Here is a 12037-nt window from a genome sequence, read left to right as displayed (position 1 = left end):
GATTACACAAATAACTGTCCCATTGGTGACGGGGCAGTTGTGGAGAGAGTGGAAATTTTTCATACCTGTGCTTATGACCAGCTCTGGTTTGACAGCAGAGGTCTCGCTCCGAATAAGTTGAACGGCATTATCTTTTCATCAGCTGCAAAACGCTGTGTGGTAGCAACCTGGTCTGTCGCTCAACACGAAGCTTCAGGTCTTCTTGGCTACGGCCATGTGCTTCCTTCACTATGTTTGAAAAACGTGATCCTCCCTATTAGAAACATTTACGCTGGCCTGACGACGATCCATCCTAGGTTAACGAGGCTGGATTGTGAGAGGAGCTCACAAATCCTTGAAAGATCTGGACACAGTCCCATCATTGAGCTCCTCCGGCAGGCAAGACTGGCTGCGTTGGCTGGGTCATGTAACCCGCATGTCCAACCACTGCATGCCCAAGCGGTTTCTGTTTGGCCGGATAGAGGGGGCTAAACGGGCGCGGCACGGGCCGGAGAAGAGATATTGTACAGAAGAATATGGACCTGAGTGGACTTGCCGAAGACTGGTTCCAGCGGTGTCAAGATCGTCCTCTGTGGAGGAGGCTCGTGAAGGACGCTGCTGCTGCGCTGTTGGAGCCAGTCGCACTCCAACAACAGCGGAGCGCACAGGAGCGACGCTCACAATAACGAGCGGAGCGCCGGGCGGCTACAACGCAGAGAGTTGGCACAGTACAGGGCACAGGTGGTGCATCTGCCAGTCATCTCAGTCGGTCAACCCATGGCACCTGCTGGATCTGTCCCGTGGCCTCCTGCCAGCGAGCTTTCAACACTTAACGTGGCCTCAAAGTGCACCTGCCCTGGCACAGGCGCCTTGGAGACGGCACCGTCACTTAGTGGCGAATGTCAAGTTGGGTGGGTGCCCAGCACCACGCCCAGCCTCCTACAGTCTGTTCAGCCTATAAGGGGGATCTTTGTCTTTGTATGCGTAGTGACTGTGAATGTCACTGTGTGGTGCCGGGCCTACGAAGCCACGGCAGATAGATAATGTGTTGTCATTATAGGAAGCCCGCTTACTGGGCGTAGTACCAGTCCTAGCGGGGCTTGGGTGAGCGCTGGTCAGCACGGAGGCACCACGTACATTGAATTTATTTTATTTTATACCTACGTGACTTTACCGAAAGAACCAAAGAGTATGGATCCCTGCAGTCACAAAAAACTTCAAATCTACACGTACAGTGTGCAGTGCGGGCTCCCAGTGAGGGAGCGAGAGAGAACGTCAACCAGGCAGGGTTACGTTGGGGCATGATACGCTGGTTGACCTGCCGACACGTGACCGGATGAGATTGGAGGGGGGGCACCGGTGGACAGGGGCCGCTGGGCGGTCACGTGGTATAAAATAGCTCTCGGGAGCCTTTGGGAAAGAGCTCGAGAAATGTAGGTGGGCCGGGCGAGGAGCAGAGCCAGCCCCAGTCCCAGCCCAGGCCGATATAACGGGGGCCCGTTGAGGGGCTCGGGGTTCTTCGGGTTACTGGTGAAGAAGATCCACGTCGGGTAAAAGAAGCCTCTAGCCACAAGGTCCGGGACCCAGCTTGTGGTCCGGGTCGGGATAGCGAACCGTGTCTAGTTCTGCCGTAGCGTGGCTAGATGGGCATTCAACACCGAAGTGTAGGTTGTGTTATGTCATGTTAAGTTAATGCAATAAAGTGTTGCTCCAAAAACAACGTCTGCGACTCAGTTGGACTCACTACATATGAATCTTTGTGTGACAGTAAAGCAAACAGTACACACAGTACACACGGTAGCTGGTATGCAGGAGGTCGTGGGTTTCGACCCTGACGCCTGCTGTATATTTAGAGTTTGCGTCTCTCTCCCCGTGGTCGTGTGGAATTTTTTCTCTGGGTCCTTTTTCCCTCCACAATTTAGAATTGACATCATGCGTTTCGAGTATTTGGCTGCCGCTGTAAATTTACACGTGATTTATTTAGCGAATGCATTTTGCACCTGACCGTCATACAGTTAGAGCACCAGATACACAAGAAAAAGAAATACGTTTGTCAATGTTATAATGGGACTCCTCTACTTACGAACAAGTTAGGTTCCAGAAGTCTGTTCGTAAGTCGATTTCTGCGTAAATCCAACTTCACTCGTGTTGTATAATCTCCTGTAGATGTAGATGCTACTGGTTCTTCATGTTCTGCAGATGTAGATGTCATCACTGCCATCTATTGCGCTGCAGTTGAACTTACGACTCTCGGTCCGAACAGGCAACTGGACATATGGACAGGTTTGTTCGTATCTCTGAAAGTTCGTAAGTCGAATGTCCGTAAGTAGAGGAATCCCTGTATATATTTTATGAGTGCACATAAGCTCCACGTAGCTACATAGAGCCATGTATGATAGCTTCCTCCTCCACCTCCCAGTACGTGCAGGACAACCACCAGTACCGCCCAGCACAGCCCTAACAGACTTCTCAGCCGATGTTTGTGTGGCCAAGCGGTCTCCTGCTGGCCCCGCATTCACACAGGCGGGGGCTGCCACTTAGTAGTATTACGATGGCCACATCGATGTTTGGAAGCAAAGACAAAGATCCCCCATGTAGCCTTAACAGACTGTTGGGGCAATTGCTGTTAGCGAGCACCTATGAAGGCCAGCATGGCACACAAGGGGGTGGGTGGCTAACACCACGACCGGCCGCCTTTGTCTCCCCAGTGGCAATGTTGACCTGAGTCGACCTAGGGGAGGCCCAGATTAGATAATCGTCACTGGTGTTAATCGTGAGCGGGAATCGAACTCGGGTCGCCGGGTTCGTAGCGCAGTGTAGCGCTAACCGCTACCCTACTGCTCCCCACTATTGCTACCCACGGGTACACACACAGACCCTGGCCCTGATCAGACACCGATTCATGCGGTTCAACTGATCATCTTGGGGAGATCGAAGCCAGTGCAATGTGGACAGACGGATCCCCGATGAAGCCCTTGTTGGGCAACACATCCACGCATCTCCATTTATCGTACCCAGGGAGTGCGGGTAATCCCACATACTCGGGACTATGCGGGCTGTGGTAATGCCCCCCACACTGGGTTGTTTGGGCTTCAGATGCGCACGAATTGAAGACTTGAAGGTATCGATATGAAGGGGCAACTCTAGTTCTGCGTGTTACCTTCCACGTGATGATGATAAAGCCACTTCTTTGAGTTGCTATCATTTGTGATAGCCAGGTCGCTTCTGAAAAGAGAGCTATATAGATCAGTGGGCCTTACCTGGTAAAATAAAATAGTTTAACTGAGTCTATGACAGTACGCACACGAACGCAGGGTAGGGGGAATTTGGGGGGCGGTGCCACCCGAGGCCTTGCCGGCGCAGCGAGCGCCAGCCCAGAGTAGTCCCCACCTCAGGCAGTCCCTCGTGCGCCATCATCGCTCGACTTTCTGCCATCGTCGCTAGAAGCTGCTCGCAACTCCTCCGGGGGCGTGTCGTGCAGCCCTCTGCCACGCCGCTGGGCTTGGCCGCTGGCCTGGTGGGGCCGCCAGCGGCCAGTCTGGCTATCTCCCTCTGTGTCCTCCTCCCCGAGCGGGCAGCAGCTGCCAATTTATAAGGTCGGGGGCCGACGGGCAGTGGCTCGCTCCCAAGACTCAAAGTACAAATCCCAGGAGGAGCGGCGGGCCTGGGGGCAGAGGGGCAGCCCCGAGTCGCACTTGGGGAAGCCCCCTGAGGGGTCCTACTCTTCCCCCTCCGAATGCATCGGCGGATGCCACAGGCTCATGATTCCACAACTTGGCTGGGAAACCACTCCGCACCTCGCAACCTCACACCGGGGTTTATATTCCACCCCGCTTCGTTGAGTAGGAAGCGCCCTGTCCAACCATCACTTTGGGTGGTGTGTGCCTCTACGCATGTATATTTACCTATTTTTTAACCAGCCACTGGCTTCGTTTCCTGCCAGCGAACCTCAGATGCTTCACGTGCCCTCAAGGTGCACGCGGCCTGGCACACGCATCCAGGTCCCCGTCACTTTGTGCTGAACAGCCGCTGTGGTTGTTATCTTATATATATGTCTATATTATTATCCGCGGGTGGGTATGTATATGTAGTGACTCAACTCGGAGACAGTAAGACTTGGAGGCACGTCTTCTATTTAACAAGCACCATCGGGATAACGCACACCCTACACGGGTGCACACTATTATTATTAAGTCCGTCTATTGTCGGCGGCACTACTCAGTTAGAGCAGTTGGTAGGCTGTCTGACTAGCAGCGCCCCGGGATGGTGAGGACAGAGACGACGACGAGGAGATGGGGATGACGACGAGATGGTGACGACGATGGACTTGAGCAGCACGACGGGGATCCCATTTCCAGCAGCAGCCCTGAGGTCCCCCACAGGGGCCCATTTTACACTCTCAGCGTGGCCTCGCTCCACCCCGGCCACGCCCCCTTCCTGGAACCTACTAGCAGGTTCCCGGGCTTCCCGATGGACCCCTTCTGTGACCTTTCCCCGAGATGTCCCCCTCTCGTGTATATCGTGGCCTGCTGACTTGAGTACTGCCATACACCGCAGTTCCCCTTTTTCACCAGCAGCCAGCGCTAAGCCACTACATATACATGTGCATCTCTCTACAGGGGTGGTGAGAACACAACCTAAGGTCGCCCCCTCGTGCCACACCCACAACGAATCTGCACTTTTCCTGCCTTTTCGCGAGCTCTAGCGGCGCGAGGCCTGGTTATATAGAGCCGTGTCCAGTCTCACCTGATGGAGGGCATAACCACTTTGTTCACGATACATATTACGTGGCGGTGGCCTCTCTGCACTTGGCGTAAGCACGGTCTAAAGTAGGCCCCTCACGCCACATCCCCCCCAATACCCCCTCCACCTGAGGTCACGTGGCCTTCCCACGGCTCAGGGAGATGGCTTCTCGGGGTGAAGACCCCCTCTGTGCATGCCTCGCTGGCGGCAGGGAAGGTTTTCTAAACTGGAGGCCTGCGGTTTGGGCCGAGCCCTCTCATAGAATTAGCTACCTGCCTAATCCACAGCCATCACCACACACCCACAATGTACCACCAACAATATAAAAGACCAAAAAGACACAGACTGTGTAACATTTTATCTCTGACCTCGGGGTTGGCTGGGCAGAGAGGAACTTTTGGAGGTGAACCGACCTGGTGTGCACGGCGTGGTGGCACTAGAACCCACGAAGGTGAGAGTTCCCGCGGAACTCTACACCTTCCCGTTTGTCCACACACACAAGCGTCCACCCTCCAGGGCACTCATCTCCAGCCCGCTCTGCTCATGCCCTCTGTGCCTCGCTCCCTTCCTAATCTATGCCCACTCTGGGCCCTCGCTCTCTCATTCGCTACCGAGAGGGGACGGGTCAAATGGGATTCGCCAGTCCCGATCACTTGACCACGACTCTCCCATTCCACCCCTCCCACCCCTCCCCGCCTGACTCCACCGCTTGCTAACTTTCAACCAACTTTTGAATGACTCCCAGCGAGAAGCGGCGGTAGTCCCCACGGGCTTGGGCGCGGCTATTTCCACACTTCTGCTTGGGACCGCCATGTATTCGATCAATATTGAACCTCGCACATTAGGATAACACAGTCAGGCCTACAGCTTGGAGTGACTTGGCCTAAAAGCCTTTATCCGAGGTGTGGGAATGGCGGTCCTACCACTAACAGAGAGAGTGAGAAAGAGAGAGCGACTCATAAACAACATGTCTGCCACATTCCGCTTGCCCCTCCGTCGCCAAGACAGGGACCCCTCGCCCAATGATTAATAGCTCCAGATACATAGTCCGTCTAATCTAGTTCCTGACTGGATAACCGTGCCATATTGGGATCATTTTCATTGTGGTCAAAATAAACATAAAATAAACTCATACAATTGGTAGGATGGTGAATGGTGTAAGTTTTATTTGTATGTTTTTGGGTGATTTATTTTCCGTTATTGTACTTTGCCCTTCTGTCGTGTTTCTATATCGTTTATTTCGCTCATGAGATTCCTCCTCCAGTATGAATGAATATGCTGATTCTGACAACCGGAATAGTGAACACCCAGAGTGTCATACCACAATCACGGCCCAGGAACTCAGATGAAATATTGTTATGTACATTGAACTGAGTCTATTAACATATGTATTTTTAACGTATTTCGCACTGTACGTAGCCAACCGTGCTAATCAGAGGTGCAGTGGAAGGACAACAAACTAAACATCAAAAGCAGTTCTAAATAAATTAGTTTTTAATCTAAAAATGCATAGTTTCCAGCGGCTTCCTACTGTCGGAAGCAAAACGTTCCAGACAGCCACAGGAGCGCATCTAAAAGCACGTGAGGCAGTGACCATCTTTGCTTAATGGCTAGCCAAAAGCCGCAGCTGTAAGGATGACCGAAGTTCGCATGATGGTTTATGCTCCTTGATGAGAACAGCGAGGTATCATGGATCATTTGTGGCAAGCACTTTGTGTGTAAAGAATGCGACCTGATACGGACAGTCCTCGGGTTACGAATCTAATTCGTTCCTGAGACCCGTTCGTAAGTCGAACGGTTCGTAAGTCGGAACACAATATAGCAACTATTTAAATGCCCATATGGTCAGTGCTATGTCATGTGTTACAGATCAACAAAAAGGGGAAGCATTGTTCAACTCATAATTAAAGAGAAATGTTGCACATTTGCATGTAACACTGTAACAATACTGTATAGTAATTATAACATTAAATAAAGTAACATAAATAGAAAAAAACGGTTCTATTTTCACTTACCTTGAGCCCTGATGCTAGCTTGTAGTCGGAAGGGGGGCAATGAGTCACCATCGCTCTTCATCCTTTCACAGAAAATACCTGTGCAAACTATTAATTCTACTTTTCTTATTTCTGGGTGGTATTGAGCTTCATCCTGGCCCAAATGTAAAGAACTCATATAATTCTGTAGATTTTTCTGGCAGAAAAGGTGTTGGTGTTCTACATGTCAACATCAGAGGGCTTTTGATTAAATTAAGTCAACTAAAACTAGAAGTAGCAAATCTTGACCCGGACATATTTTGCCTAACAGAAACATTTCTCACTCCTGCCGTCAATGACTTGCAGATTACGATTGACAACTACAACCTTTTTCGGCTTGACCGAGGATCTAAAGGAGGTGGAATTGCCATCTATGTTCGTAATACTATTGCATGTTCACCAGCTCACTCCTTGTTTAAAAAATGTTGCTTTGAAGGTCTGGCTCTCAGAATAACTCTCCCTAATAATCAACACATATTGGTAGTGTGCTGCTATAGACCGCCTAGTGGTAAGGATGTTGAAGCTGCATCTGCACTGAGAGAGCTTCTTGGGGGCCTCCCTAAAGGTGAAATAGTTTTAGTGGGTGATCTAAATTGGAATTGGTTAAACCCGCCGGCCGTGGCCACAAATTTTGCAGATGAATTTAACCTGTTTCAATTAATAAATGTCCCCACAAGACCCAACCTAAAAAATCCGGGACAGTCATCTCTGCTTGACGTCCTATTGACAAATGCCCCTCACAATTTCGCACTGACTGGTGTTCTAGGTAATAACCTTAGTGATCACTCCTTCATTTTTGGGGTGAGATCATCAGCCAGACACAAAGCCCCCCCTAAATTGGTTGAGAAGCACTCCATGAGACACTTCAGCATACAGGCATTTACTAATGATGTGCTTCACTCGGATATTGACAAGGTCTGTGATATTCCAAACCTGACTACGGCTTGGGAGACCTTCAGGTACACGTTTCTACAAATTCTTAACAAACATGCTCCGTTGGTTAAATTTAAAACTAAAGGCAATCGTCCACCATGGTTTGATCCTTTGATTACAAAACTCATGAAAACTAGAGACAAGGCTTGGGCATGTGCTCAGAAAAGTAATTTGGTTAACGACTGGCTAGAATACAGGATTTTAAGGAATAGATGCGTCAAAAAAATACGGCATGCAAAAAATGACTACTTCTCTTCTACTCTCCTTGAATCTCATGGAAATGCCAGGATTTTCTGGAAAACAATCAAATGTATCGAAAAAGCATCCAAAACAGATCATCTGCCCGTTCAGCTTAACCGAAATGGGGAATATTTTTCAGATCCCCAAAAAATAGTTGACAATTTTAACCTTCATTTTTCTGAAGCTGGTACCCTATTTGATAATCTATTGGGAGTCACCCCTGCTCATGCAAATTCCTACACCCCTATCCAAACATTAAGCGAATTTAGTTTTCAGCCAATCCACGAAAGTAATGTTTTGAAACAACTGTCCTTCCTCAAAGGGTCCTCCTCTACCGGAGCAGATAGTATTCCCGTCTTTGCTCTACTAAGTGTTGGTCACCTAATATACAAACCTATAGCCCATATTTTCAACCTGTCCATCAAAGAAGCATCAGTTCCTCTAGAATGGAAACATTCCTATGTTCGTCCACTTCACAAAGGGGGCCCTAAAGATGATCCAAATAACTACCGACCTATCTCAATTTTGTCCCCGTTGATGAAAATTTTTGAAAAATTATTGAACTACCAAATTATCAGTTTCCTGTCCGCCAACAATCTATTACATCTAAAACAATCTGGGTTCCGAAAAAAATACAGCACCACATCTGCTGCATTAGACTCTATGAATCACATTTACAGTAGCCTTGATAATAAGCAGTACTGCGCCTGTCTTTTTCTTGACTTGTCCAAAGCTTTTGATACAGTAGACCACAACATCCTGCTTAGTAAAATAAGTTGCCTCGGTTTTTCCGAAAACACAGTAAAATGGTTAAAAAATTACCTCTTTTCTCGCACCCAAACTGTATTCACAGATGGTTGGAGGTCAAACAGTGTTAAGATAACAAAAGGGGTTCCACAGGGTTCCATTCTCGGCCCCCTCTTGTTCTCTCTTTATGTAAATGACTTGGGCACTGAACTGGATTATTCCAGGGTAAATCTTTTTGCAGATGACACGGTACTAATTACTGCTGGCCGCTCTCCGGATGACGTGATTGCTAAGCTCCAGAGTGATTTCAACAAACTACAACATCAGCTAGTTGCTCTTAAACTAGTCCTAAATCCTGCCAAAACCAAGGTGCTATGCTTCTCACCAGGACTAAAGCGGGAAGTTATTTTCCCCAAATTACATTCCTTAAATAATGATCAAATAGAGCAAGTTAAGATCTATAAGTATCTTGGGATCATCCTGGATTCAAAACTGAATTTTGAAGATCACATTGATTATATTGGGAAAAAGACAAAAATTAAAATTGGTTTTCTATATCGACACAAGCACTGCTTCCCCCCTATGTTCCGTTTGGAATTGATTAAAGCTACCATACTGCCTCTACTTGATTACTGTGACATTGTTTATAAATCAGCCCCAAGTACTGTACTGAAGAAGCTTGACTCAATGTATCACTCGGCCTTAAGATTTGCATTGAACTGCCCATATAGGACTCACCACTGTGACCTCTACATTGGGTCAAACTTAACATCTCTGAATGTTCGACGGCTTGTGCACCAGATCTTATTTATTCATGATGTACTTGCAAAAGAATCTGCAGATTACCTGCTGGATCTCATCTCTGTTTCAAAGAACAAATTTGACCTAAGGTCTACACTCATTTACCAGCTTAATATTCCCTATTGCCGTACATATACTGGAGGAAGGGCCTTTGCTATTGATGCCCCCAGGGTCTGGAATGCTGTTGCCAATAAATTGAAACTTGAGTCACTACCTATGAGATCTTCACTCAAAACTGCTCTAGAGGAGTTGTACACCCCTAGCTGCCAGTGCTATTCAGTGACCTAAAATAAAATGTTTCGCTCCGGATGATCGCTGCAAAGTATGACCTGTGTTTTGATTTAGTGTGCTGATCTTAAAGGTGGAGTGACTCATGCAGCCAGCTATGGCTGCAGGGTTTTGGTAGTACATGTTGTTTATGCCATTTATTGTGAAAATTCTGTCACAGTTCCTATGATTGCTTTTTCATTGCTTTCATGGCTTTATTTTGGTGATTTCGAAAAGTTTATTGGTTTAGCCATGTTTGTTTGTTGTAGTACAGAGTTAGACTGATGGCCTTAATTTAAGCTGTCTTGTGGTTGTTGTTGTTGTTGTTTGACTTGCATCCCACTGGGATTTTTGCACACAGCGTTGGTGTACGGTGTTTTTTCTGCAATATTTTGCTGTCTTTTCTTGGATTTTCTGTTTGCACTTAGTCACATATTCACTTTAAGATGTTTTTTGTTCATGTTTTTGTTTTTTGTTTGTTGCGGTTGCACCCGATTCAAGAGCTGAATGGCTCACAGGGCTATACCTAATAAATGAACTTGAACTTGAATAATAGCTCTCACACACGGGGCGTGTGGCGCACGCTGCACACAGAAACACACACAGGGGAGCACGCACACAAAGACAAACACACACACACAGACATACGTACACAAAGACAAAAACACACATCACAATGACAACGATCCCCCGAATAGCCTGAAACTGTTGGGCCGAGCAATTATTAAGGCCGGTACAGCATGTGAGGGAGTGGGGGGTGGCCAACACCACGCCCGGCCGCCTTTGTCTCCTCAGTGCTGATGTTTACACACCGCATCAGGAACTGGTGTTGGCCGAGATCAAGAATCAAACTCGGTTCATCGCTTTCGTAGCACAACGCGCTAACTGCTACACTACCGCTCTCCACACACTCACACTTTCTTACACACACATATGTACACGCGCATACACGCAAACACTTCCAGTGCGAAGCCGACTCATTATACCTCGCGGAGGATCGCTCCTCTGAACAAAATAGTTCCGCGGTTCAGTTTGCAATTACGAGTTCGCGTTTTAAGTTTTCATGGAAGCTAATTCAAAAGTACGGGTGTTAGTAAGTCGGGAGTTCGTAAGTCGAAGACTGCCTTTAACATACCTCTCAATCCCTTATCATTGCCTACCGTATTACAGACCAATTCAGACCTTATTGGTCACCCTGTGTCCTTATAAATCTCAACGTTCATCCTACAAAGTCCCATCACAAAAAAGAAACACAAATATACAACAAAAAATGTGCCCGTATTGAAATGGCTGAACGGCGTATGGACCTGAAAACTCTATTTCCCTGTACAAGAATACAGACGGGTAAACCGTATGGGTTGATGGCTTTGCTATAATGCATTCGTTCAGCAACCAGAAGCCAACGCAGCTCGGCGAGCGCCGGACGGACCACGGTCGGATTCGTGCGGTACCTGTCACGGCAACATAGACAGATACATCTTGTAGACGCTGCAGCTCGCTAATGGCCCAGGATTGTCCCAGACGAGGGAAGAGTTTCTGCTGCATCGGATCTCACAACTTCAAACCCCCTGCGATGACAACTGGAAGGAAAAGCAGGAGCGGCAGACACGGCCCATCACGGACTAAATCAATGACCCGGGGTCATTCATCCCACTCGGGAGCAGACAGTCTGCTATCTTCAGACCAACACGGATAAGACATTTATGGAGGGCAATCATTGTCGACGGCGAGGGATTTTGCTGAATAAGAAGTGGACTCAGATTATACACTATGTAACACGATTTTTGTTCCTGGGTAGTAAGTGTTATTTTCTAATTGCTTATGCCTCAAAAGTATAGAAAATGGATATTATTCTCCACGTACTTTTCTTTTGTGACCAGGACTTTATGTGAAGGAATGACACAAATGCACACGTTTTCTCATTCAAAATAGGTAAATTTCAAAAGTGAGGGAAGCTTCGAGAGAAGGGGCTCCAAAGGTATAAATGGGGAGGGCACAAGGGGAGGGGACGAGCTCCAAGACCCAAGGAAGAAACCGGGCCGACTGTGGTTGCTGTATCTAATTAATCCGAGTACAACGTGTGTCAGTGGCATTACACATTCATTCATACATGCATAGACACTCACTCATACAGTCATACATGCATACATAGACACTCACTCATACACCCATAAACTCATACATACACTCACTCATTGATACACTCACTCATACATATGCAGTGGCATAGCGCTGGCTGCTGGCAGAAAAGGGGATCTGCGGCATACTGTCGGAAGCAAAACGTTCCAGGCCAG

The sequence above is a fragment of the Lampetra planeri genome, chromosome 68, assembly GCF_965212315.1.
Source record: "Lampetra planeri chromosome 68, kcLamPlan1.2.h2, whole genome shotgun sequence".
NCBI classification, from domain to species: domain Eukaryota; kingdom Metazoa; phylum Chordata; class Hyperoartia; order Petromyzontiformes; family Petromyzontidae; genus Lampetra; species Lampetra planeri.
Note: the sequence above shows the minus strand (reverse complement) of the source record.